Source organism: Prionailurus bengalensis, chromosome C2, assembly GCF_016509475.1.
Source record: "Prionailurus bengalensis isolate Pbe53 chromosome C2, Fcat_Pben_1.1_paternal_pri, whole genome shotgun sequence".
Lineage (NCBI taxonomy): Eukaryota > Metazoa > Chordata > Mammalia > Carnivora > Felidae > Prionailurus > Prionailurus bengalensis.
The window spans coordinates 80,084,409-80,110,037 of record NC_057350.1 but is presented as its reverse complement, the minus strand read 5'-3'; the positions used below and the strand labels follow the sequence as shown (position 1 = coordinate 80,110,037).

Sequence of the window (25,629 nt, the reverse complement as noted above, 5' to 3'; positions counted from 1 at the left end):
ATTATATATTTTATATATCATATAATATATATGTGTGTGTATGTAATTATTTTCTACAGTATTTGAGAGAAGCTGCCTGCATCACGATACATCATGGCCCTCTACCCCCCAATTACAGTGTGTATTTCCTAATAGTAAGGGTGTCTCTTCCTCTTCCCACAGTAGTTCCCCTCTTCAGTACTCTAACACTGATTTGGTACTTTAATCTCTCTATACTTCTGTTTTGTCACTTTGCCCAGTTATGTTCTTGACAGTATTTTTTCCCCTCCAGTACAGAGTCCCGCCTGGGATCAGGCAACGCCCTTAGTTGTTGTGACTCTTCTGTCTCTTTTACTCTGAACGTTTCCACGACCTTTCTTTGTCTTTCATGACACTGACATTTTTGAAGAATACAGTGCCCCTCCTTTTAAGAAATATGGTGTTCCTCATTTGGGTTAGATAATTGTTTCTTCGTGTTTAGATTCAGTTGTGTCTTCCCGGCTAGAATATTGCATGAATGATGTGACGTCCTCCCCCGGGATTAATTATATAGGGAGGCTCATGATGGTTAAGATCACCTGGTCAAGGTGTTGTCCAACTTCTCCACGTCATAGTTACTCTTTCTCCCTGGGAATTATTATTTTTTTTTAAGTTTATTTTGAGAGAGAGACAGAGAAAGAAAGAGCAAGCTGGGGAGGGGCAGAGAGAGAGAGAGAGAGGGAAGGAGAGAATCCCAAGCAGGCTCCACACTGTGAATGCAGAGCCCCACGCGGGGCTGGATCCCATGAACCGTGACATCATGACCTGAACCGAAATCAAGGGTCGGACGCTCAACCTACTGAGCCACCACCCAGGCACCCCTCCCTTGCAATTATTAAGCAATCCATGAGATCCTTTATTCTTGCTCCGCATCAGACATTTCCCCTAAATTCTTGCCTAAAGCAGTGTTTGCTGGGATGGTTGCAAAATCATGCTGTCGTGTCTTCAGCACAGCCTTCACCGCCATCACCAGTATTCTGCATTTTACTCTTAGCAAGAGTCCCGCCCTTCTCTCTCTCTGTTTCTAATATAGGAATGGACTTCCCGACTTCTGTTTCATTCCTGTATAATTTATTAGCGCTGTGTAATTATTTTGATGCTTAGATTGCCCATGATTTGTCCCATGAGAGCTCCTTCAATCTAGCTCCTACGTCCTTGTGGCAGGCTCCCATCTTTGTTGTTGTTGTTAGCACTTATTTCCATGCTAGGATAAAAAGTTGTTCCAGTTTCCTCTTGCATCATCTCCGCCTGTGCTCTGAGATCAACCATGTCTTCAGTATTTTCTGGTTCTGTTTAGTGGAGCACTAAGGATTGGGGACCAGTATTTGAATGCTAGCTGTGCTCATGGCCTCCGGTCATAAGCCCTTTTGATGACCAGAACTAGGAAATTATACAAATAAAAGTATCCAGGCATATACGTGCATCTGTATATATCTGTATCATCTACATGTACACACACCTGCAGCTATATAGATGTGAGTGTATATGTATGTATATGAATACACAAGTAATGATAATAATGATTTTTTCTCTCATACCACTACACAAAACCAACCTACTAAAACCAGTTCAGGATTTGCTTCTGATGCCCCTTCTCCAACTTTAACCCTGCCTAACACTGAGCTTTTATTGTCAAATACTAAGTTTAGGAATTTGTTTTTTCCTTTCCTTTATTCCTTGGAAATAGGAGGAAATTCCTTCCTCCCAATTCCCTGGTGTCATTATGTTGTTCATTTAAGATATATTTGGTTTTGGGGTGCCTGGGTGGCTCAGTGGGTTGAGCGTCTTGACTTTGGCTCAGATCACGATCTCGTGGTTGCTGAGTTTGAGCCTTGGGGTGGGCTCTGTGCTGACAGCTCAGAGCCTGGAGCCTGCTTCGGATTCTGTGTCTCCCTTCCCCTCTGCCCCTCTCTCACTGTTGCCTTTTCTCTGTCTCTCTCTCAAAAATAAATAAACATTAAATAAATAAATAAATAAATAAATAAATAAATAAATAAATAAAATATATTTGGGCTTAATTCTTTTAGTTTGCTTTCAGTTTTAATTTTCGTCCTTCCCACCCTTGCCTTGTTGATTTAATTTTACCTTTTGAGTTTGTAAAACAATAACATGCTTCCAAATGTCAACACTCAACAAAAATGTATACTCAGAGAAGTGCTCCTACTCCCTCCAACATTCCATCCACCCTGATACTCCCTCTGCCTCTTGTAGGAAACCAACCTCTTTGTTTTCTTTGTTATCTTTCCTGTATTTGTTTTAAGCCTGATTTACATGTGTTTTCATACTTCTTTGTCTTTCTTACACAAAAGGTAACATACTATAAAAATAAGCTTTTTTAGGGCACCTGATTGGCCTAGTTGGTTAAACGTCCGACATTTTATGGGTTCGAGGCCCGTGTCGGGCTCTGTACTGACAGCTCGGAGCTTGGAGCCTGCTTTGGATTCTGTGTCTCCCTCTCTCTCTGCCTCTCCCCTGCTCGTGCTCTTTCTCTCTCTCTCTCTCTCTCTCTCTCTCTCTCTCTCTCTCTCAAAAATAAATAAACCTTTAAAAAATAAGCCTTTGAACTTTGCTTTTTAAAAATTCTTTTCTTGGGGTACCTGGGTGGCTCAGTCAAGAGATTTCAGCTCGGTCATGATCTCACAGTTCCTGAGGTCAAGCCCTGTGTAGGGCTCTGTGCTGACGGTGCAGAGCCTACTTGGGATTCTCTCTCTGCCCCCTGTCCCCCACTCATGCTCTCTCTCTCTCACTCAAAATAAATAAATAAACTTAAAAAAATAGGGGCACTTTGGTGGCTCAGTTGGTTGACCATTTGACTCTTGATTTTGGCTCAGGTAGCGATGGTGGGATTGAGCTCTTCTTTAGGCTCCACACTGAGTGTCTGCTTGGGATTCTCTCTCCCTCCTTCTGCCCCTCCCCCACACATGCATGCTCTCTCTCTAAAATAAAAAGAATTTAAAAAATAATAAAAATTATTTTCTTCTTTCTTTCCATTTCCCTCCTTCCTTCTTTCCTTTCCTTTCCTCCCTCCCTCCTTCCTTCCTTCCTTCCTTCCTTCCTTCCTTCCTTCCTTCCCTCCCTCTCTCCTTTCCTTCCCTCCCTCCCTCCCTTTATTCTTTTCTCCCTTCCCTCCCTCCCTCCCTTTTTCTCTTTCTTTTCCTTCCTCCCTTCCTTCCTTCCTTCCTTCCTTCCTTCCTTCCTTCCTTCCTATACTTGGACAGTTAAGTGGCTTCCTGCAATGGGTAATATTATTCACATTTATTTGCATAGTAGTGGAGGTATATCTTCAGGCTATATTCTTGGAAGTGGGAATGCTGGGTCAAAGGCAAATTTTGTGTTAGATAGACAATGCCAGATTCTTCTCTGTAGGAGTGTCTCGCTAGAATTCTCAACCACAGCGTATTGTCAGGCTTTTGAATTGTTGCCAGCGTGATGGGTGAGAAATACTATTTCGATGTAGTTTAATTTGCATATATCCTGTTAGGAATGAGGTTGAACATTTTTTTCATGTATTTAAAGATCATATTTGTTAATTTTATAAATTTAAATTTTGTGAATTGTCTATTCATACATTTTACTATTTTTTTTCGGTTGGGTTATGGTCTTTTTTCCCCTCAAAAATGTCTATGTAAAGGGGCGCCTGGGTGGCTCAGTAGGTTGAGCTTTCTAGTTTGGCTCAGGTTATGATCTCAGTTCTGAGTTCGAGCCCCGCATCGGGCTCTGTGCAGACAGCTCAGAGCCTGGAGCCTGCTTCGGATTCTGTGTTTCCCTCTCTCTCTATCCCTCCCCTCCTTGGATTCTGTCTCTCTCTCTCTCAAAAATAAATAAATGTTAAAAAAGTTTTTAAAAATGTCTTTGTAAATTAGCCCTTAATCTATGAAATATAAATATTGTGTCTCAATTTGTTGCCTTTTAATTTTACTTACAGGGTTTTTTTTTTTTTTTTGTCATGTGAAAGTTTTTATATTTATGTGGACACATTTATCAACTTTCTCTTTCGTTGCTCTCTTTTTTGATCATGGTTAGAAAGCATTTCTCAACAGCCATGTTCACTCGTGTTAGTTTCCAGTGCCTGTATAATTTCATTTTTCACATTTAGATCTCTGATTCATTTGCAGTTTATTCTTGTGTATGATGTGATGAATGGATCTAATTTTGTCCTTATCCAAATGGCTATCTAAGTGTCCTAACACCATTTAGTGAGAAAATTCTTTGTCTCCGTGATTTGAGATTGGTGGTTACTCTTTAACCCACACCGTAACTAGAAGTGAAGGGGAGTGAACAGGGTGATAAGGTCATCAGAGGAAAATGGGGTCTTGGCTAGATAATGACTGTGTTGAACCTGAATCTGTTGTCTTTCAACTCAGAACTCTGTCTCTTTTACAAGTCAGAGTCTCCCATCCATTTCTCTTACTGACACATGGATTAACACATTTGACAGGAAAGGTATTTAAAACAAAAGGGAGGGGTTAAGGGATGGTCTGTGCTTTCCCTCTTGTCAGCAGTCTCTGTAACCACTCCCCTTCCCTGAAATAGACTATGAGAACTTGGCTGCATACTTTTTTGTGAGCACCTGTGACTCTGTGTCTTCTGTCTCTAGCACCTGGTCACATGCTGATTACTCACTGTGCCCTCTTCGGCCACCTGTCTGTTTCTGTGGTGCCTCTGCTTGTAGCTCAGAGCCACATTGGCTAGGCAGTGGACCCTGGAGGTTTTGGGGTTTGGGAGGAGGCTGGATTTACAGGTCCACAATTCTCTGCCAAGATGAGACATATACCAAAATCTCTTTCTCTAATTTTGGGGAATGGACGATTCCAAATAAATTTTCATGCCTTCACGAGTCAAAATTTACAAGTCTGTGAATGTTTATAGAAAGCATAATGAACCTTCCTGTCTTTTTAAAAAGAACTCACCGATGATAACTTAATATTGTTGGCACAGCCATTTTTGTGCATTTTGCAAGCTGAGTTTTGCTAAATGGTAGTTTTCCATGATCTGTTGACAGGTATTCCATGAGAAGGGGAATTCTTGTGGTCAGAACATTTGGGAAATGTCAGCTTAAGCAAACTTAGACATGTTTCTTTGCTGTAGATTTTCTCCAAACTCATAGTGTGAATTTGTCTAGTTTATTTGATCAGAAACTAAAATCTGCCCCCCCCCCATTAGGAGCTTTGATAGTTCGACCTACACAGTCAAGTTTGTTAGGGCTGCAACTGCGATATGGTGTCCTATAAGTGCCAGGCTTCCACATCTACTTTTTGTTTTTATTGTTTCCTCCTCAATTCTTCCACAGTTAAGCTGTGTGAAGGCAGGGACTGCTCCTGTTTTATTCCTTACTGTAGTACAAACACCTACTATGGCATATAGTAGGTGCTCATTAAATATTTCTGACCTTGAATGTGTCAGCGCTCCCTGAGCTGGTTGCAGTGTTTCTGCTTTGGTTTCCCTTCCAAATGTATGTTTGTAACAGCCGTTTCTAAACAAATCAGATGAACATATTTGCAAAGAATTATGTGTGTAATGTTTCTGGCCCTTGTCGTGGTATAAAGCTTAGTCATGGATCATTATTAAATAGATGATTTAGCTATTGATGCTTGTCCCCAGGAATAGGCACATAGAATTGCCCCTGGGAGAGGCAGCTGGTTCACAAGCCGATGCCTGTGGTTGGGAGATCTGCCCTTCTGCTTTTGCCGTTTAGGGGTCAGACCGAACGGCTGGTGGTTTTCTATGCCCCGTGCATCTTCTGTGTTTGAATACCTTTTCTGATAAGCAGCCACTCTGATGTACTCCAATTTCAGCTGCTCTGAAAGATCCCAGAACTTGTCCAGTCTTCTTCCACCCAACCAGGATCCCACAAAGGATCCCGCAGTTTAGCTTTGTTAGAATCAACCATACACATGTGTTTAAGGCGCACATGTACACCCACACAGACACACACACATGGATCTTTCGAGTGAGGGACCTAGGTGTGTCAAATAGCTAGGTTTAATACAGGGGCACTTTGGGAACTCAGAATTCTGAGGCGGTCAGTGTGCTTTCGTTATTGTCAACATTTTATTGGTGCTCTTTTTGAAGAGACAAGTAACTAGTTTTCACTGCAGAAAATTGGGAAAACAAAGAAAGTATTAGGAACAAACTCTAGATGACCTGTAATCATATTGCCCCAAAGTACATTATAGTGACTTGTGTTCTGTTGTGTGAGTGTGTGTGTGTGTGTGTGTGTGTGTGTGTGTGTGCGTGTACACACTGCAGCCTGCTGTTCTGGGGCTTGCTTTTTAAACCAGTTCTCCGTTGTTAATTATCTCCTGTACTTTTCACATGACAATTAATATTTATAATATTTGTGTATTGCCACTGTATCTTAATTCACCTTGGTTCTTCCAGGGTCTGGCTCAGGCCCATCTGTGCACATGTTGTTTGCTCAGTAGATGCCTGATGTACATAAGTGACTGGACATTAAACTGGAATTGTTTTTTTTTTTTAATTTTTTAAGTGTTTTATTTATTTTAGAGAGAGAGAGACAGAGAGACAGAGTGTGAGTGGGGGAGGGGCAGAGAGAGAGGGAGACAAAGAATCTGAAGCAGGCTCTGGGCTCCGAGTTGTCAGCACAGAGCCCGACGCGGGGCTCGAACCCACGAACGGTGAGATCATGACCTGAGCCGAGGTCAGACGCTTAACCGACTGAGCCACCCGGGCACCCCGTAAACTGGAATTGGATCTGCCCACCTGTTTTTAAGAAGTTCAACTCTACAAACGATGTATTCCAAAACTGCAAAAGAAGGTGACAGCCAAAGCAGATGAAGCTGCCCTGGTCAGGGCAGCAAGAGCTCAGTAAGACGCTCCCAGTTCAGGAGGTATTACCCCTGGTGATTTGGAAGTCTATGCCATTAATGAGACAGGGGGCCTCACTTTACTGTGTGAGCAGCATAGTTGGTACAGTTTGTATCTGTTCTTCATCAGTTTAGGCCTGGAACCCCCACCCCCCTTTTAAAAATAGCAAATCAAGGTTTCCACGGTGGGACGGGGAGGCAATTGGCTTGCATTAGTCAGACGCATCAGGCAGCCCGGGATCAACTCAGCCATTTTCATACATGCCTGGGAGCAAGAGCTTTGCATTAACTGGCTTGCCCATGTCTGTGCTCAGCTTTGGATGCTGTGGAAATGGGATTGGGTGTCAGGGCCAGTGCATGGTGAAGGAAGAATCAGAGCAAAGAGTTTTGAAGGATGTCAAGGAGAATATTCCCTTTCCACAGGCATCTTCCTCTTTGGGGTACCGACAAGCTTATGCCCACCAGACACGGTGGGTAGAATTTCTTCAGCGCCTTTCCTCAGGTAAGAGATGAGGTCTGTGTAGCTGAATGGTCAGAAATCCCCTGGGCAAGCATTACGGAAGGTCCGTCACCTTCCCGCAGTGTGACCTCCCTGCAGGACTTGTAGCAGAAACAGATACCTAACCCTTTAGCCCCCTGGAGGCCTTGTCTTTCTCAGCCATACTTGCCAGTCACAGCCCCGTGTCCCCCTCCTCTGTGTCGTGCTGGATAAACACAGATAAACCCGCATATGCTGACTCACTCCTACCTCATGCCGGGGAAGTTATAAAACGTTTGAGTGGCTTCCTTAAGTATTATTCCTATCATGGTTTCTTGGGAAAGTACGCTTTGCCTTGATGCAGGCGTGGAAAGCATCTTGGTTGCTTCGGCCACAGGGTTATGAACCATCTTGTAGGGCAGGGTGCTCTTCTAGTAGGCTGAGCACATCTGCCGAGTGTGTGGGTTCACAACTGGAGAGGAGCACAGGAGATACGGAAAGCCATTATCCACAGCTGGGACGTGTGCTGGGCTTTCACTGGACACCTTGGACAACCTTTCCAACATGCACTGAAAACGTAGACACAACCCCATTTTACAGATGAGGATGCTGCGGTTCAGAGACTTTATGTTACTGTCCTAGGTCCCAGCGGTCATCGTCCCGGAACTGAGACTCAAACCGGGTCTGGAAAGCCATGAGATTTGTGGCTTTTCCTGTCCACGCTGCCACCTGTCGTGCCATTCTAGAGCATCACTCTTTCTCTGGTCTTTTCATAGATGCGGGGCACGCAGCCTGCATTTGGGGCTTACATGTTCTACTCTCCGAAGCCTTTCCTGACACCTTGCTCCCCACCATGCGCACGCCCATTACCAGACCCCCGCGAACACATAATGATTAGTTGCGTTTGTAACATTAAAAAGGATGCCCATGAAGAACTCCTTTTAGTTTCATTTGTTTGATTTTACTTAAAGCCACAGAAAAGGCCTGTTTAAGAAATTTTCACGTTTTTGAAGACATATTGAAAGTAGAATGCCAAATTTGTGTCCTCAATATCTCATGATCAAGAAAACCTTCAAAATGATGTACAGTAACATCAACTACCAGTGATCTTCAACACTGAGAAAGTTCCTATTTATTCTTGTATTAAGGGCATTCAGATGATGCTGCTAATAGATTTCAGCCTCAGCTTGGGCTGAATATTGACTTTAACACCCAGTTATTTGGCGTTTGACCCAAATGGGTAATGGGTACAAATCTTCTATCAGTGGATTTTGAAGGTTTCATACCAGAAGGCAACATGTAGGTGTCTCAAGGTCGGACTAGAACAAATCCTTCACAGTTATCTACCATTAATTTGTTTACAAATCGTTTCCATGGTCACCACCCACTAATTCTCCAGTAATCCTTAAGGAAGTCAAGGAGTATCATCTCATTAGAGAAAGGGAACCCGTGGCTTAGAGAAGGGAAGGGCACAAGTGTCCAAGGGTACCGGGTTGTTGTGGAGTCTGAGTGTCCAACTACTCCTTCATCCGGGTGCATGGAATGCCACAGGCCTGGCTCTGGGGCTGATCTTGGCACATTTAGCGTGAGGTGCATGATTTCCATACTGCCTGTCTCATGAGAAGTGTCAGTAAGCTCATTAACTAGCGTTGTGTTTATAGTTTTATTCTGACCATTGACTTCCAAGTTTCATTGAAGTTGATCACCTTCTCGAAGATAAACGTGCTCCTGACATGCCCTATGGCTCCAGCTAGCCTTGGTTTCCTCTCTTACCTGCACAGTGAGCATAACGATCATGTCCCCTCCAGAGACCTTTCAGGCTAGCGTTCTGTTGTGTGATAAGGGGTGGATAAAGGAAAGGCCAGACCTAATGACTACTGAAGTCCAAGCCAGTTTGTAATTGTGAAGAGGCATGAGCGAGGGCAATAAATGGATATCGACGACTAAACAGGCTGGGCTGTAGTTGACATTGGAGGTGTAAATGATACTTCTTCCTGGTCTGTGAGTTATGGGACTGGTTGTCTCCCATATGTATTTCTTATTTTCATCTTCAATTCATGGTTTGGTGATGGAATGCAGCTTTGGAGACAATTTCAGGTTGGGTTATTTGCTTAGTAATTACAATAACAGTAATAGTAATGTATTCACTTACTGATTAAGCACCTAGTATGTGCCAGACTATGTACATCGTCATTCCTAGTCCTAAAGGAAAACAATATGCAAGGCGTATATTCTAATTCCTATTTTGCAAATAAGGAAATTTCAGCTCAGAGAGATTCAAAGACTTGCTTAAGTCCACTTAGAAAGTGCCAGAGCCAGCATTTGTCTGATTGCAAAGCCTATGCCTCTCTTGCGGTCCGGAAACTGCCAAGGTATTGAAGGCTGGAAATTGAGATCTGCAGCCTCCTCCTTTCCCCTGTCCTATGCCAGTGGTGAACAGAACTTGGCTTGGGCCAGTGCTGGCTCTCACTGCCCCGGTGGTCTTGACTTGGGTTTTGACGTGGGCACCCCCCATCATTGATTACATGGTGCTGGTGACCCTCCCGTGGCCTCTGCTGACAGGCCCAGGGGCACCTGACACCCTCCTATGAAGAGCTCACCCTGGATGCCCCAACCAGGGGGAAAGAGGCTTTGAGAAGGAACCGGTGTGTGATGAGGGGTTACTTTGACCTTAAACTGAACAGTCCATCGGTCCTTCTCATTCATTTGACTTTTCACTGTCTCCTGACCATTTTTACCCAGACTGCCAGCAGCTGCATGGCAAAATCACCTGGAGAGCAGTGTCGTAGTAACTGTGCCTGCGTCCTCCTCTGAGACATTCTGATCTGAATAGGCTAGGATCGGGCCCTGAGCATCTGCATTTAAAAAAATAAGTACACCAAGAGTTAATAATGTTCAACCAGGGAGGAGAACCAGTGCTTTAAGGGCAGAAAAGCTCTCTTCACTCTTTGGTTGACATGGTATGCTTTTGTCCTGATCCCAGTGAACCCTCAATCTTATGATGTCATCATTCCATTGGGAAGGATAATTATTTATTTATTATTATTATTATTATTATTATTATTATTATTATTATTTTTGAGAGAGAGAGAGAGAGAGAGAGAGAGAGCAAGGGAGGGGCAGAAGGGGAGGGAGAAAATTTTAAGCAGGAGCCACATTGATTTTGGCTCAGGTCATGATCCCAGGGTCATGGGATCAAGCCCCATGATAGGTTCTGTGCTGAGTGTGGCTCCTGCACAGAACCCATCACGGGGCTTGATCCCATGACCCTGGGATCATGACCTGAGCCAAAATCAAGATTCGGATGCTCCATCGACTGAGCCATCCAGGCACTCCCGACAGGGAGAATTTACTCACCGAAAGCATTCGTGCTTTTCTGAGGTGGTTCCGGCTGTGGAGAGGGTGTTACAGGAATGGACGCAGATGCTGAATTAGTGGCTCCAGAGAAGGGGATTGAGTCACCCTTTACTGGATCGCTGGGGACATCCAAAAGACAGAGCCTCGACTTCTGCCATCCTCCCTCCTAATTCATTCTCCCCACACCCACCAGATTTTCGTCACTGAGAGGGTGTGTTCTCTAGTTCGTGGGATGCTCACCACTCCCGCCAGTGACTTTACTCCGGAACATATTGTGGCTTATTTGTACCAGCTTAGGTATTTGTCGTCTCTTTACTTTTTGTTTCACTAGTTTCCTTTTCTACCACCATGTGAAAGAATGGCTTCCAGGGAAGTGGTCACTGGGCACCGGACGCATGCAGATATGGTGCGCCTTGTCCCCTGGCGGAAGTACACCCCCAGCTCCCCAGCCTGGCGGCCTGTGTTCTCGCTACTGGCTGACACCGCCTTTCTCTCCAGAATGCAGGCCGCTCTTTACTGTCCCTGGTCTCCAGCCAGCTGAACTGTACCCTGGACCAGGATCGGCCCCATCCCTGTCTTTGTTGCCGCTTCTCATCCTGCTGAGACATTAACTCCGTCCCGAAGCCGTCCCTCATCCCGACAGCTAGAAATAACCTTGCCTCTCCGAGAACCCCCACACGGCTTTGAGCGGGAACACTTTTAGAACTTATCACATTGTTCCCTGAGCTATTCTTATTTATGCGTGTGTATTAATTGCTACCCTTCTGTAGGTTTCTGGAGGGTGGGGCAGCCTCTTCATTTTGGTGTCTCCCGCTGTGCCAAGAATATTAGAGGCATTCCCTAAATGCTTTTGGACTAAATGTGTTCCTTTTAGTTCAGCTTAGCTGTTGTCCAAAATTAACCTCATGAGATATTGGTGGCTTTGGTGAACATTTGGAGAGGTATACTGGGATGGAGTGAAATCCGGTGACCTAGTTACAGAATATCCCCTGCAGGCTCACTGGTGAGGAAGGCTCATGTTTAAACTCTGTGAAAGGAGAGCCTGGCTTATTTATGGTGGTGGTTGTTTACAAGTCTTTAAAAATGCTCCTCTTTTTTTTTTTTTAAAGTATAAAAGCAATGCATTCTCATGCAGAAGATTGAGAAAATGGAGATGGGGGCGAAAAAGGAAAATAAAATAAAAATCACCTCTCATACCTCCAGCGATTATTCATAAAGCCTGCCCCATTTGAACAGGATGTGATGATGTAGGATGTCCTGTGCTTGGAGAAAGGAGTCTGCTTCTTTGCGCTTCTTCGTCATCACCACTGAAACTTATAAACAGCGTCCACATAGTCATAGCCCCCAGCAGGACTTCAGGGGCTGCTCTGTGATTACGCACCTTCTATTGACAAAGCGCGTGCCATCTTTTTTAGCAGCTGTGCCTTAACAACAGCTGTGTGAGGGAAGCCACTGTCCTCACAGCACTTGTCACCACATAGTAATGGATTTCAGCTAATTGGGGAAAAAAAGAAAAGCGATGAGTTTAAAGAACGAGGGTTCTTGGGGTACCTGGGTGGCTTGGTTGGTTGAGCGTCCGACTTCAACTCAGGTCATGATCTCATGGCTCGTGAGTTCGAGCCCCGCGTCAGGCTCTGTGCTGACAGCTCAGAGCCTGGAGCCTGCTTTGGATTCTGTGTGTCCCTCTCTCTCTCCCTCCCCGACTCATGCGCAGTCTCTCTCTCTCTCAAAAATAAAGAAGTATTAAAAAAAAACACAAAAGAATGAGGGACCCTCTCCCACAATGTATCATGGGTTCACCAGCTATGGCCACGAAGTCAGGAAGATTAGTGTTTAGAAAACATGTTTGGGCAAGTGTGAGGGGCTGGTGGGTGAGTTTTTATTTTTATTTTTTTGGTTTTTTTTTTTTTTACTTTTAGGTTTTATCTTGTTCTCTTTTATTTTTAAATACTGTAATTTTATTATTTTTTTAAAACATTATTTGCCAAGCACTGAAGAGAATTTGAACAACACAGAAGAGTGGAATGAACACAATAAAAGTCTCGCCAAGTCCATTCTTCAGTGATAGTCATTGTTAAAGTTTTGGAAAACACCTCAAGTTAACAAATTTACAGTGTTCAGGAGAAGTATAAAAAAAGGAAAATTACCTCTAATCTCACCCTTTCCTTGTAACCACTAGGATATTTTGTTTGTGGAAGTCGGCTTTGCCCTGTGACCCCGTGTTGCAAACTCACTCTTCCACATCCTCGTTCTCAGCTCTACTTTATGTAGCATTTTGGAAGGATTTAAGATGAAAAAACAAATCCCGTCGCAACCAAAATGCACTTGTGTCTGTTTTGACACCCCTCCCCTACCGTATACACACACAGACAGACAGACAGACAGACACACACACACACACACACACACACTCAGACACGGGGAAATAATCATTGTCGTTGAGATCCGACGTCTTATTTTACAGAAAGAAAAGTTGATGCCTAGAACTTGTCCAAGATCGTGTTTCAAAAAAAAATGGCAATCAACACTCCAACCTAGGTCTCCTGAATTCTGGTCCAATGCTTTCTCTACAGCGATGCGTCCTTACTAGGTCATAGAAGCAGTGGTAGAGAGAGAAAAGGAAAAACACGTCAGTTCTAAAGTGCAGTTTTTTTCCCTGTGTCCTTTAGCCGGGCTATTTTTGTGACTCTTCATTACATGGACGGTGTTGCCTCTCGGAGCATTCGGCTAGACTAAGAGGCCATTCACCGCCGACTGCAGCCATGCTGTCCCTCCACGGCAGGCTCTCTGGAATCCTTGGCCTGGAAACCAGATGGAAACAGACTATTCCGATATGAAAATCGAATTTCAGGGTCTGAGTGTACACACAGAAAAATTACCGTAGATCCTGCTGGACCACGTACATGACAATGAAACAGGGATTTAGGAGTGTGTGTCTGGTCGGGGGGTGGGGTGGGGAGGGGTGGGGCGGATGTTGGGGTTGATTCCTCTCTTACTGTCTAATCCATTCACGAGCTCTGACAAGTCTCCTTTCACAAATGCAAAGTATTCTCCCTAAATGTGGCCCTACTATTCTAGCTCCCCAAGCCTTGAGGTGGTTCCTTTTGCATTTAGAACAAAGCGTGGTCTCCTCGGTCTGGCCCTCGGTGGCCCGTCCATCAGACACCGATGTAATATGGAGGTAGAGTCATGCAATAGCCAGACTTTGCAGACTTTGCAGGCAGGAGCCTCTGCCACCCGCTAGCACTCTTATCTGGGGAGGTTGTTGAGCCTTCCTGGGCCTCAGTTTCCTCCGACGTGAAGTGGAAGGAGGGCAGTAATGGGGATTATGTGAGTTAGTATTTGTAGAGGCTCCCCAGGGATTAGATCATCCAACACACAGAAAGCGCTACACGGTACCAGCTTGTTAAAGTGAGTGCCTTTCCGGTGCCTCTCCTGATGGCATTTCCCTTCTGCACTAGACTTCTGGGCGTTCCTGACATGGGCTCCTTGTTCCCCTGCCTCTGTGCCACTGTGCCCCTCACCTGTGGTCTGCCGGCTCTCTCCTTTCTGCCCATCCGAAACTTCCTCACCCTTTTACGGCTGAACTCAAATCTATCTTTGTCCATTTGTTTCTTCGCTCGTTCAACATACTCATTTATTCGTTTGACAGGTTTTTGTGGAGGGTTTACTGTGTTGCAGGTGTCTTCTCCAAGAAAGCTTTCATAGTTCCTCCGGCTAGGGGAGGTCTGTCCTGTATGCCTGTCTTATGACGTGACCGTTGGCATCTCTCTATAGTTTCTAATAGGCCCTGTTAGAATATGAGCTCCTTCCGAGTAGGGTGCTTATTAAGCTTTATTTACAATGAATAAATGAATGAATTACCCTTTGTGGTATTCATTGTTTTCTAATAAAAGTAAGAAAATAGAAACAAAACTTGATTTGTGTGTGTGAGAGAGAGAGAGAGAGAGAGAGAGAGAGAGAGAGAGACTGACAGAGATTGACAGAGACAGGGCTATTTCGAATGGGAGGAGGGCTGAGGCTGGTCTGAGGGCAGAGGACTAGTTCCAAGTTGAAGAAAGGCATGAAGACAGGGGTGTAAGGAGCGTGCAAAAGCAGAGAGAAGCAGGATGAGAGCGGAGGTTATTCTCTGAATCATGAAGCATTCCCTCTGAGACACGGTTTTCCTTAAGTGGTAGAAAATGTGAAGTGAATTGGGTCTCATTTTTCCTTTCCTTCTTTAGGAGATTGGAACTCGTTTTTTAAACGAGGTGGGGGAGGGAGGTGGTGTTTGGAGAAGGAAAGTGAAAACTGTTTTCTGAAGCTCCCTTTGCCAAGTAACCGGGGAGAGAAAGTTCAGGAGGTGGGCCTGCCAAAACTGACCAGCAGCGCGCGGCCAACTGACTCTTTTTTCATCATTGTCCCTGTCGCTGCCCCGTCCTTATTCTCCATTTCCAGACACCTCCTTCCTTCCTCCCTCCCTCCCTCCGTTCCTTCCTTCCTTCCTTCCTTCCTTCCTTCCTTCCTTCCTTCCTTTTTTCCTTCCTTCCTTCCTTCCTTCCTTCCTTCCTTCCTTCTTTCCTTCCTTCCTTCCTTCCTTCCTTCCTTCCTTCCTTCCTTCCCTCCCTCCCTTCCTCCCTCCCTCGCTCCCTCCCTCCCTCCCTTCCTTCCCTTCCTTCCCTTCTATTATAAGTAAGAAAATGGGGGAAAAATCACCACAAAACCCAAAGTAAGCTGATGATGTCAACCTATTTGATAGATTTTAGATCTGTTTACCTCATCCCCTCATCTGCTTCCCCTGGAAGCGACCCCTCCTGTCACTCCCTCCTCCCTTAGTGTCTCACCCTTCCATCCACTTTCTGACTCAAAGCAGGAGAGAAGCAAATTCCTGGCCTTTTTATTCTGAAGATTTTCTGGCTGATTTTTTTTTTTTTTTTTGGTCTCTTGACTTTGCTCCTTGAAGATGCTTCGCTGTCGAAGGCACAGAGGATTGATGATGGGCACACGTCCTCTTAGTGTGTATGTGGGCCTTGGACCACTCGGGCGTCCTGAGACAGAGGACCCCTGATGGCCGAGTGCGTGGTGTTACGTGGGCACGTGCGCTGTGGGTGCTTCGGGGAGACTGGTTTCTGGGGACCAGGAAGTATGCAGCCAGGTGTGCCAACATGCATGGAGCACCTGGAGGGAAGCTGTCACGTGATCAAGGCTGGTGTTAGGAGCATGCGGGAGGCTAAGGTGGCTGTTGGCTGCCACTGGGGAAGGCTTCTCTGTGGGTGGCGATGTTGTAGGCCTTGAAAGAGAGCTAGGCTGTGACCAATAAGGAAGGCGGGATGAGTGTTGGAGACAGAGCGAACGGCAGAGGTATGAGAATACGTAGAGGAATGGAGTCTGGCAGGCTGAGTCTAGAAGGTGCACGGAGTGAGGCATCTCACCTCATACAAGTTCTACACGCCCTGCTATTGTGTTTGGGGCTTTTTCCTGCAAGCAGGAGCTGTTAGGGGTTTTGGAAGGAGCTGTGATAGGATTACTCTGGTGAGTGAGTGAGTGTGTGTGTGTGTGTGTGTGCGCGCGCACGCGTGTGTTTTGTTTTGCTTTTACTTTTTCATTTCCCGAGTCTTTTGAGGAACTGTTGGGCAACCTTGACTCTGGGAAGTGTCCACCGCTTGTCTTTATCGATCTTCTCCTCTCTCCTCCCCGCTGGGCCCTGCTCGTTCTCGGGCTTCTGGGGGATGAAATGTGGCGGTGTCGGCTCCCAGGGGCTGCTGCTGTGAGCTCTCCCTGGGCAGCCCCTGTCTGTTCTTGTTTCCCATCCCTCCCCTCCTCTTCTCTTCCTCCTCCTCCTCTTTCTCTGTCACCACCCCCGCCGCCAGCAGCCACGCTCCCCTCCCTAAAATAAATAAACCAGTCGCTCCAAAAGGTTCCAGGCACATTAGTCACATACCCCAGAAGTTGAATACAGAATTATTTTGACAGCGAGAACAAGAAGTGTTTTCTAGTTGAACGCACAGAACTTGCTTATTCCAACTGGGCTTTCTGCCGCACAGACAGATGATATGTTTTTTAGATGGATCGGCCACGCAGGAGGCTGCGTCGCTTCCCTTGGATGCGTGACAAACTGCTCACTACCGAAAGTGGTTGGGGAAAAGATGTGAAGGGAGAGAGAGAGAGAGGGAAGAATGAAATCACATCCTTATTGCGAACATAACTTTCTCCCTGGTACCTTCAAGTCAGCCACCGAGAGATTTCTACGTGTTTATTTATTTATTTGGCTGCCGCTGGAGCTGTGAAGTCCCTTTTTCAAGCCGGGCTCGCGCGTGTTCTAAAAGATGAGGACAGATCGAGTTATTGCGATGCGGGTGGCTCTCCAAGCATTCCAGTTGAATAGCTCTTCCAGAAATATTTCTTGACTCACTTATTTAGCACTTTCTATTGCTGTTACTAAGCAGATTGGAGGGCCCTCCCTGTGCTTTTGCCAGACAAGTCTTGGGTTGATGTGGATCCCTTATCCCTATTTGGCCTGTGCAAAGATGGAGAAATGAAAAGCTCAAGTCCATTGTCGTTTCAGAGGGCTTTTGTCCCCGCCAAGGTGCCAGAGTGCCGTAGGCACAGTCAGAGGAAGAATAAAAGTGTGTGCTGCCCTCTGTCTAGCTTGGCCCTTCTCCTTCCGGAGTCCCACCACCAAGCAGGAAGGCCTTTCTGCCAGGGCCGTTCACCTGGGTGTGAAGTCCCAGAGATGAGCACAGAGAAGAGGAGTAAAGAAGTTCTAGATCTGGGATGCCTGTTCTGTCTAGCCCCTGTGATCCTTCACTTCTTGCTTCTCAAATCCTTCTAGAAACTTCCATCTTCTGGGGGGTGGGCTGACCTCTCTAATAGCAGTGCCTGCTCTCTGGAGCTTTCTTAACCGTTTCTGATTGCTTCCCATTAGCCTTTCATTCCCAGGCCTTCTCCGGGAAACCTGTCGTTCAGGCACTTACGGGCTGTATGACTCTTGACAGTAGGCTCTTTGAGCCTCGCTGTTTCAGACCTTTTTCCTTTGTGGAATCCTTTTGCAAACCCCTCAGGGAATGTGATGTGAAATCCCAATATACGAAATCACCAAAGTGTAGTTTTATGGTGGTGCCGATGTTCCATGTGGAGGGTCCAATAGGCTTCTGCCCCGGGCCAAAGCTGTCTTTCCAGAACGCTGTGCCTGTGTGGAACCCACTTTGGAAACCACCGTACTGGACCACTGGCAGCCCCTGTGGCTACTGTACTGCCTTCTTCAAGCTTTCCGCCTCCCTGGACATCTCTCAAGGTTGAGAAGGGGGCACCTTTGTAGATGAGGAAGCAGGGCCCGGTGGGAGACATGACCCTTGCTGTTTCCTCACGCTGGCTGTGAAATTCTACACGATGAAGGCCTTTTAGCTTGGCCACTTCAGGTGACTCTTCCCCAGGCCTCCTCACCCAGGCCATGCCTGGCTTGTGAGTCAGGGCACCCCCTGGCTAGCACTTTATTATTATTCATTCCTCTGTGCTCAGTGGTAGTCTGCAGGAATCCTTGCCCCCCTTGTGGGAGTCTGGGCCTACCGCCTCTGTCTCAGGAACATTCTATGAAAGGAGTAGCATGGCAGTCAAGCTACTTTTAAGGTAACTGTCTTTTTAAGTGCTGAATTTGCTTTTTGTGAGGAAAAGTAAAGCATGGACTGTCTCTCATTCTAACACTGATATTTATGTGGCACCTTTGCTCACAGGACACTCTGTTATCCGCCAAAGAAGGTTCTGACCTTTATGACTGTACTTTCCATTTTCACGTTGCAAGACAGTTTCTAAAGAGCTTCTCCCGGCTAAGATCTCCACCACGCCGGGGCAAAGGAGACTCCAGGGTTAGGCTCACAGATCACAGGATGAGATGGAAAATGGGGATTTGAACCAGAGGCTCTTTGTCCCTTACCATTGCAGCAAACCACTCATTGTTCTTGTTCTTGGGAATTGTGAACGAAGATGCTATTGACAGGTACTGTTTATTAAGTGCTTACTTATATGTCAAACACAGCTAGGTCGACACTTTGCAAATAGCCCATTTCGTCTTTTCAAGCACCCCATCAGGTAGAAATGGTTATGTCCAGTTTGCAGGTGAATCACTAGCGGCATTGAAAGGATAAATAACCTGCTCAAGTTCCACATCAGAGAATTGACGGATCTCGGATTCTAACCAGGACTGTCTGCCTGCCAATATAGGATGTGGTCCCTGTGTGTCCATCCTTAGTCCTCCCTGAGGAGACGAGAGTTGCACTCCTGAAAGTCACAAAGCTAGTTTGTGGGTGTCCATGTGCTACAGCGATGGTTGCATCCTGGTAGGGATTAACAGGTGGCTGTTTTCTCTCTTCGCTCTTGGAGGTCAGAAAGCCCTTATACAGTCCTTTCTACTTTCTTTGTAGGTTTTATGTACTTCACATTGAAATGATGAGTCCTCCGTCCAACTGACTACGTGATACTGGGCAAGTCATTTCTCTTCTTGAGGCCTCGGTTTCACCCCCTCTCAAATCTCCTTTTCTGCTCCGATCATGCTATTCTTTTAAGTGTAATATTTCTAGGGGATGTGTTTATTGAATTCTCTTGGTACAATTCCTTTCAAAAGTATCGTTTGGAATTACAGGTACTTAATACCGTTTTTGTTTTAAATTGGATTGGCAATTGCAGATTATCCCTGTTTTCAAAGAGATTTTCTGCTTCTGAAACATCGTAGTTTGCAAGTGTTTGAAAGTCAGATGCCACATGAAGAGATTGTCTAAGTCATATCAAGAAAGATGAACGCCGAGGACATGTTCTGATGGGCTAGCTGGTTGTGTCTTGCTTTCTCCGTGTCAGTTTGTCTTTCTAACTCTTATGTTAGAACAGTTCTTCTCCCCTCTCCCCCAACACCCGTGTGAACGTGTGCGTGCACACACGCGCACACACACAATTCTTGAGAAGCAGACCTTCCTACCTTTGTTAAACTTGTCACTTTTTCCGCAGAGTCTGGTTAGCAGACCTTTGGGTGAGCAAAAGAAAAATCTTCTCTGTGCCAAGTTCAGGGTGGGAATCAATTCTCCTTGCCTTTTGCATTTTAGTAAATGTTTCCTAGATGGATTCTTCAGATTTCCAGTAAAGACAAACAGCTCAGAAACCGGATTGCATTCATACCCGGGGCCTGAGTTCTGTGACCCAGGCGTTGGAGCTCAGTGCCATATATGGCCAAAAGAGGCGCAGGGAGAGGGTGCTGGGAGAGAATACCAGACATACAATGCATTCCTAAGAAATGTGCCTTCGCAACTGACAAAATAGGACCCCACTGGTTTCCATCTTCTGCAGAACGTGAACTGTGAAGTTTTGAGAAAGAAGCTAGTGTTCCAAGCATCTGCCACAGAGAACAGTTTATTTTCCCTTTTCTTTTCAGTCACATGTAGGTTTAATTTGGAGTCAGCATTCAAGTCAATGCTAGCTTGGAACGAGGACCAAGAAATTATTCTTGGAGTCAGCAGATGTGGGTTCTCAGCCCATTCGACTGCCATCCAGCTGTGAAGCTCTCTCTCTCTGGTCTGTTTTCTTCAGTCAAAGTGGCAGGGCCGGATTTGGTGATCGCCAAGATCTCTGCTATTTCTGTTTTCTTTGGTTCTAATTTTGCCTGAGATTTTCCAGTTTCTGTGGAATTCCCTGCGGAAAGTAGTTTCTGATCCTTCCAAATACTTACTGTGGCTTGAACTTGAAAAGACAAAATAAAACCCTGGTCTTGAATTTTTCTTTGTGATTTCCTTAAATATACCTTGGACACATCATTAGACTTTACTTGGCAGATAACTTTGTGCTGAAGGCAGAGATGAGCGCATGGACTGTCTTCATGACCACCCCCTTCTGCTTGTCCCTCTTGCTGTTGTAGAAGAATCGGGAGGTATGTGCAGCCCTGCATTGTGGGAACAGGTGTGCCCTTTGCAAACGTGGCCTTTGAGTGGCCTCGTTATTTGTCTGCTTCCCTTGTGAATTCCGCCTTCCCTGTGAGAGGAGCAGGACCGGTAGGAGGTATCCCCCACAGCTCCCTCACACCTTGGGAAACAGAACTAGGGATGTGAAGCAGAGGTGTTGGCTTCCCAGCCGGTAATTGGATGAGTCACTTGCCTGTCACAGATGTTAAGAAGGTTTGGAAGAAACAGAAACGCAAAATTCTGGCCCTAGAGTGGACTATAGTCGTCTTTAATTTATGACACAGGCATGATTTTTTTTAATGTTTTATTATTTATTTTTGAGAGAGAGAGAGAGAGAGAGAGAGAGAGAGAGAGAGAGAGAGCGCTCCAGGCTCCGAGCTGTCAGCACAGAGCCCGATGCGGGGCCCAGACTCACGATCCGGGAGATCGTGACCCGAGCCGAAGTTGGACGCTCAACTGACGAAGCCACCCAGTCGCCCCGAGACAGACATGCTTTCTAGTGTTCTTTGTCTTTATGGGTTCTACAGACTACTGTTAAGACACTACAACAGTTATGTTGCAAAAGAGTTTGTAATTTTCCACTCCTTTTGGAACGCGTTCCAGCCAAAGTTGATCTCCCCTGTTTCCTTTCTGAAAGCAAGACATTCTTTTCTCTGCTGAGATAAGGGGCATTGGGGGGGGGGTTGTTGACAAAACATTGTAGCCCTTGGGCTTGGATGTCTTGATGTATCCTGTGCCTCACCAGCACACTGAAGGTGGTGGGAAGGTACCGCTCTGAGGGAGCCGTGGTGCAGGAGCCCTCCTCCCCTCTGGGGCTGAAGAACCGGGCACCATTCTGCCCTGCCTCGCTGCAGTGACCTCTTGCCAGGAGGTGGCCGCGGCACGGCTGCTGAGTCCTGAGAGTAGGAGGAAGAAGTGGATGGGAGCTGACGATGCAGGGAGCGCTCGCTTAGCTTAGAAGCTAAGAGGTGTATGTTCTACTGGAAGCTGTGTCGTGTGCTTGTGAGTTGGTCAAGATGTTTCAAGTCTCTGGGCCTTCAGTTCTCCGTCTGAAAAGTGAAGTGCTTTGGGTCTTGAAGGCTTTTTGTAGCTCTTAAAGCACGAGTTTAGTATATTTCCGATTGGACCTTGATGTCTCATATTTCTCTTACGTGGTAACCCCCGGGAGACCGAGCTCATCAGCTTGTACCAAGTTCTGACCGTGCCATAGCCTCCTTAACTGGAAAGAAAGCAAAGACAAGATGCCCCGTCTGTGGAGCCCTGCTCATTATAATATCACAACTAAATGTGTTACTACAGCATTCAACTGCCTTCACAGTCGTCTTCCAACTGGTGGTCTTAGTTTCTGGGAATGGGGCCTTCATCAGCCTTTCCTTCCACGGGTGGCATTCATCATGACTGAGCTAGTTGTGGGCCCTTTGGTGCCACAGAGGTGGGTGTGGGAACGAAAAGAGCAAACTGCCCACAATGATGAGGCAGCGTCACTGGGTTGAAAGTGGAATTGAGAAGGACCGCCTCAGGATTCTGGGGTTCTGTGATAGGTTCCACCAGCAATTTAGGGGAGATCTTGGGAAACCCAGCACAGTGTGTCTTCTGCTTTGGTAAAAAGCATACATTTTACTGGTTATAAATGCTTTAGTGCTATTATGAGAAAACCAAAGGGAAGCCCAATCATAAAAGCAGTAATAATTTATTGGCCGTGACTAATCCTTTGGGGAGTATGGTACGTGACATAGGTTCACACAGGGCTTCACGGTGGACTAACCCCTTTCAACACCCATTAACTCATAAGATCCTCACAACTGGTCCATGATGATGGCAGGCTAAGGAATGTCACCCTCATTCCACTTAAAAGCAAAGCAGTGCTCGAATAGAAAGAAGGGCCTGCCCCGTGTCACGTGGTAAAGAGACGGCATGGCAAAGACTTGTCTCGTGTTCTTATCCCTGCAGCATGTTTCCTGTTTGTCTTGAAGCTTCCGCCTGGCAAGTAAAACATGTGTGTCCTCACCTCCTCCATCAGAGGATGGTAGAGGGGTGGTGTTTAATTAGTAGTAAATTGTGTGAGCCATAATGTTTGGTGATTAGTGGGGTGATGCGTCAGTCCGTTCCTGTTCACAGCCAAATTATGAACTGGGGCACCATGATGGTTAACACCATTGAAGATTTCCAGTTTCTGACTGTTCATTCTTGCCTGTGTACTTTCACTTATTTAAGGCAACAAAGAACTAATGATTCTTGAATATTCAATATGTGTCATGCTTTGTGCTGGACGCTGATCTGTAGAGGTGAATCATAAACTGAGGGTTGGAAAGGACTTTAAAATTTATGTAGGATACCCCATCTTCCCTCTCATCCTTCAGTCCTTCCTCTGATATTCTTGTCAGGTGATAAGTCCAACTATCCCTGACAATTTTATGTGGTATTTTATAGTCGAGAGTGGTTGCTCCAAAGGCGATATAATCTTTAATGTGTAGAGATATACACAAACTGTTTGTGACTTCCATTGATGGTAATTAACGCATCTACTGAGTGGCCTTCTGAAAACTAAACCCTCCTCTTAAATTTATGTTTTCTTCTTAGAGTACGTTTCTTGGGTTGGCTGTGCATGGTCTTGAGAGAGATTACGAACTCATTTGTCCTAAAATTTTTTCTTATGTGATTTGGGGCTGCCTATCTTGATTCTGGAGATTGAATATTGGGGAAAGAAGCCTGTGCCATGTTCTTTCTTTTTGATTTCATTTTGGGGACTAGAGTTATACCTATAGGATCATTCAAATTCTGAGCCGTGTAGGACCGTGTTCCTGCACATGGTGTTTGAAACCTATTTATACTTTCTTAGAACCACAAAATCTTCAAGTGGGAAGGCACCATAACGATCTTTTAAATAGCCCTGAGATCAAGAGCTGTGTCAGATTTTTTTCTGTGTCTCCTCTTGCTGAAGTTCAGACACCTAGCCCAATGCCAGGTGACCTCCATAAACGAGTGTTCTACTGAATGGGATGTATCATTCTTAGTGCTTTCTTTGCCTCTTATTCAACCTGTTCGGTCTTTGGGAGAAGGTGTGCGGACCCATTGACTGTGATGGACGAGTAAATCATGGGGTTTTGTTTTTTGCCCTCCACTAGGGTTTTAGCTGTGTTTAGATTTAAGAATGCTGAGTAACTAATAAAAAGCGATTCCAAAGCACTCTGCAGATGGAAAGTGCTTCATGTGTAATAAATAATAATGGTCTCTCAAGATGAGGCACGGCCACAGAAAGAAGTGCTGATCTTGCAGGCTGTAGAAACGTCTGATAGAACTTCCAGTGGAAGACTGAAATGGTGGCTATTGACCCTTTCATACTTTTGTAACTAGAACCTTTATCTCTAAGTCACTCTATAGTCCTCATTGTGGGCAAAGTTTACTTTCCGAACTATCTACAAGTTAATCCTTACAGTTATCTTTAGGACAGAGATGGAAGGAACACGATGAAAATTGGAGGCAAGCCTTCCCTTCAAGACTTTAGTCCAGTGCTTTCTGTATTCTGTCCTTTCCTCAACTACTACTTCTTTTTACAGCGTCTGCAGTCACCTCTATTCTCCAGAGGTTGAAATTGGCACCTTTCTCCAAAGGATTCAGTGGAATGGCCAGGGCCCTTCCTGGCTTTGGACCGTGAGGTTCAGAGTAAACATCATTTGCCTCTGTAGACTGCATTTCCCTAGATACCCTCTCTGTTTTCGCAGAGAGACCCTCCTTTCCCTCTTGGGATTGCATCCAGGGAATGGCCTGCCTTTCCTTTGTCCTAGAGTGTGCGTCAGTCTGATTTATATTTGGTGACGGTATGGTGACTGCACCAGGAGCCATGAACTATGCTTTCACCTGGGTTAATTCCACCTTATTTAAGTGCGTGAACTGAAATATAAACAACATCTTGCTCTTTTTCCTGGTGACTGTAAAAGCCTCTTTCTTCTCCGTAACAGCAACCCACTCTAGCTGGGCGTTACTCATTCAATCAGTAAATATTTATTGGGCACTTACTATATTCCAGGAATGCTTCTTGGTGCTGGTCAGTGACCAAAACAAAGTCTTCTCGAACTAACATTTGAAGGACTTAACAGAAGTATGGTTTTCATAAAATGACTCGACAGAAGTGGGCTTAAAGAAATAAACACAGCAAGCAAAAAACACAGCAGTTTCTTTCCTCCTACTCTTTCTCTCATCTTCCATTTTTTTCCCCCTCTTCATCACCTGAGTCAACACCCTTTATTCTCTCACCCTGCCTTACCAGGACATCCATATTTTCTTCTCAATCCCTCCTTTGTCTCTTCTTTGTTTCCACTAGTGCTTTGCATGTGGAGTTGAAGCAGAGGAAGCTTCCTGCTTCCTTAATGCCAGCTTCATATTCCTTCCCTACCTTCACCCCCAGACACGTAAGGTGTGTAGATACCACGTTGGGAACCAGGATCTGGAGGCGAGAGGGGCCATTGGCCCTGGGGCTTCTGGGCACTGCATTGTCAAGATCCTGCTGAAGACATGGATGTGGCCCAGACCTGCCCCGGCATGTTGTCAGCTCAAAGGAGTTTCTCTCAGGACGTCTTCCTTATTCTCTCCTCTCTCTTAATTTTTATAAAGAAATGTATAATGTGATGCCAAATAGGAGCTCAGTAAATTGTAGTTTCTTTCTCTTCTCTGAAATCCCACGACTCTTTATCTGGGCTTGTTGACCTAATGGGGCTTGGCCTTTGGTTTCTTTTTTCTTTCTTTTAAATGTTTATATAGTTTTGAGAGAGAGGGAGAGAGAGAGAGAGCGTGAGCAGGGGAGGGGCAGAGAGAGAGGGAAACACAGAATCTGAAGCAGGCTCCAGGCTCCCAGCTGTCAGTGCAGAGCCCAATGCAGGGCTGGGGCTTGAACTCATGAACTGTGAGATCATGACCTGAACCGAAGTCAGGTGCTCAACTGATTGAGCCACCCAGGTGCCCCTGGGTCTTTGGTTTCTTGATGATTGTGCCCATTGCTTACCTTTGTGGGAGCATGTACTATGTCCGTCCATGT

General features: G+C 45.5%; 1 protein-coding gene across 6 annotated transcripts in view; it reads left to right on the top strand.

The window, feature by feature from the left end:
• LOC122491615 (LIM domain containing preferred translocation partner in lipoma) overlaps positions 1–25,629 on the top strand; it is a 679,043-nt gene that overhangs the window by 89,686 nt on the left and 563,728 nt on the right. For 3 of the 6 annotated variants that reach the window (XM_043594613.1, XM_043594615.1, XM_043594614.1), the window contains exon 3: positions 19,077–19,136. The exons of the other annotated variants lie outside the window; for them this stretch is intronic. The gene's annotated coding sequence lies outside the window, so the exon portion shown is untranslated. The remainder of the gene's footprint in view (positions 1–19,076; positions 19,137–25,629) is intronic. 6 annotated transcript variants of the gene reach the window in all.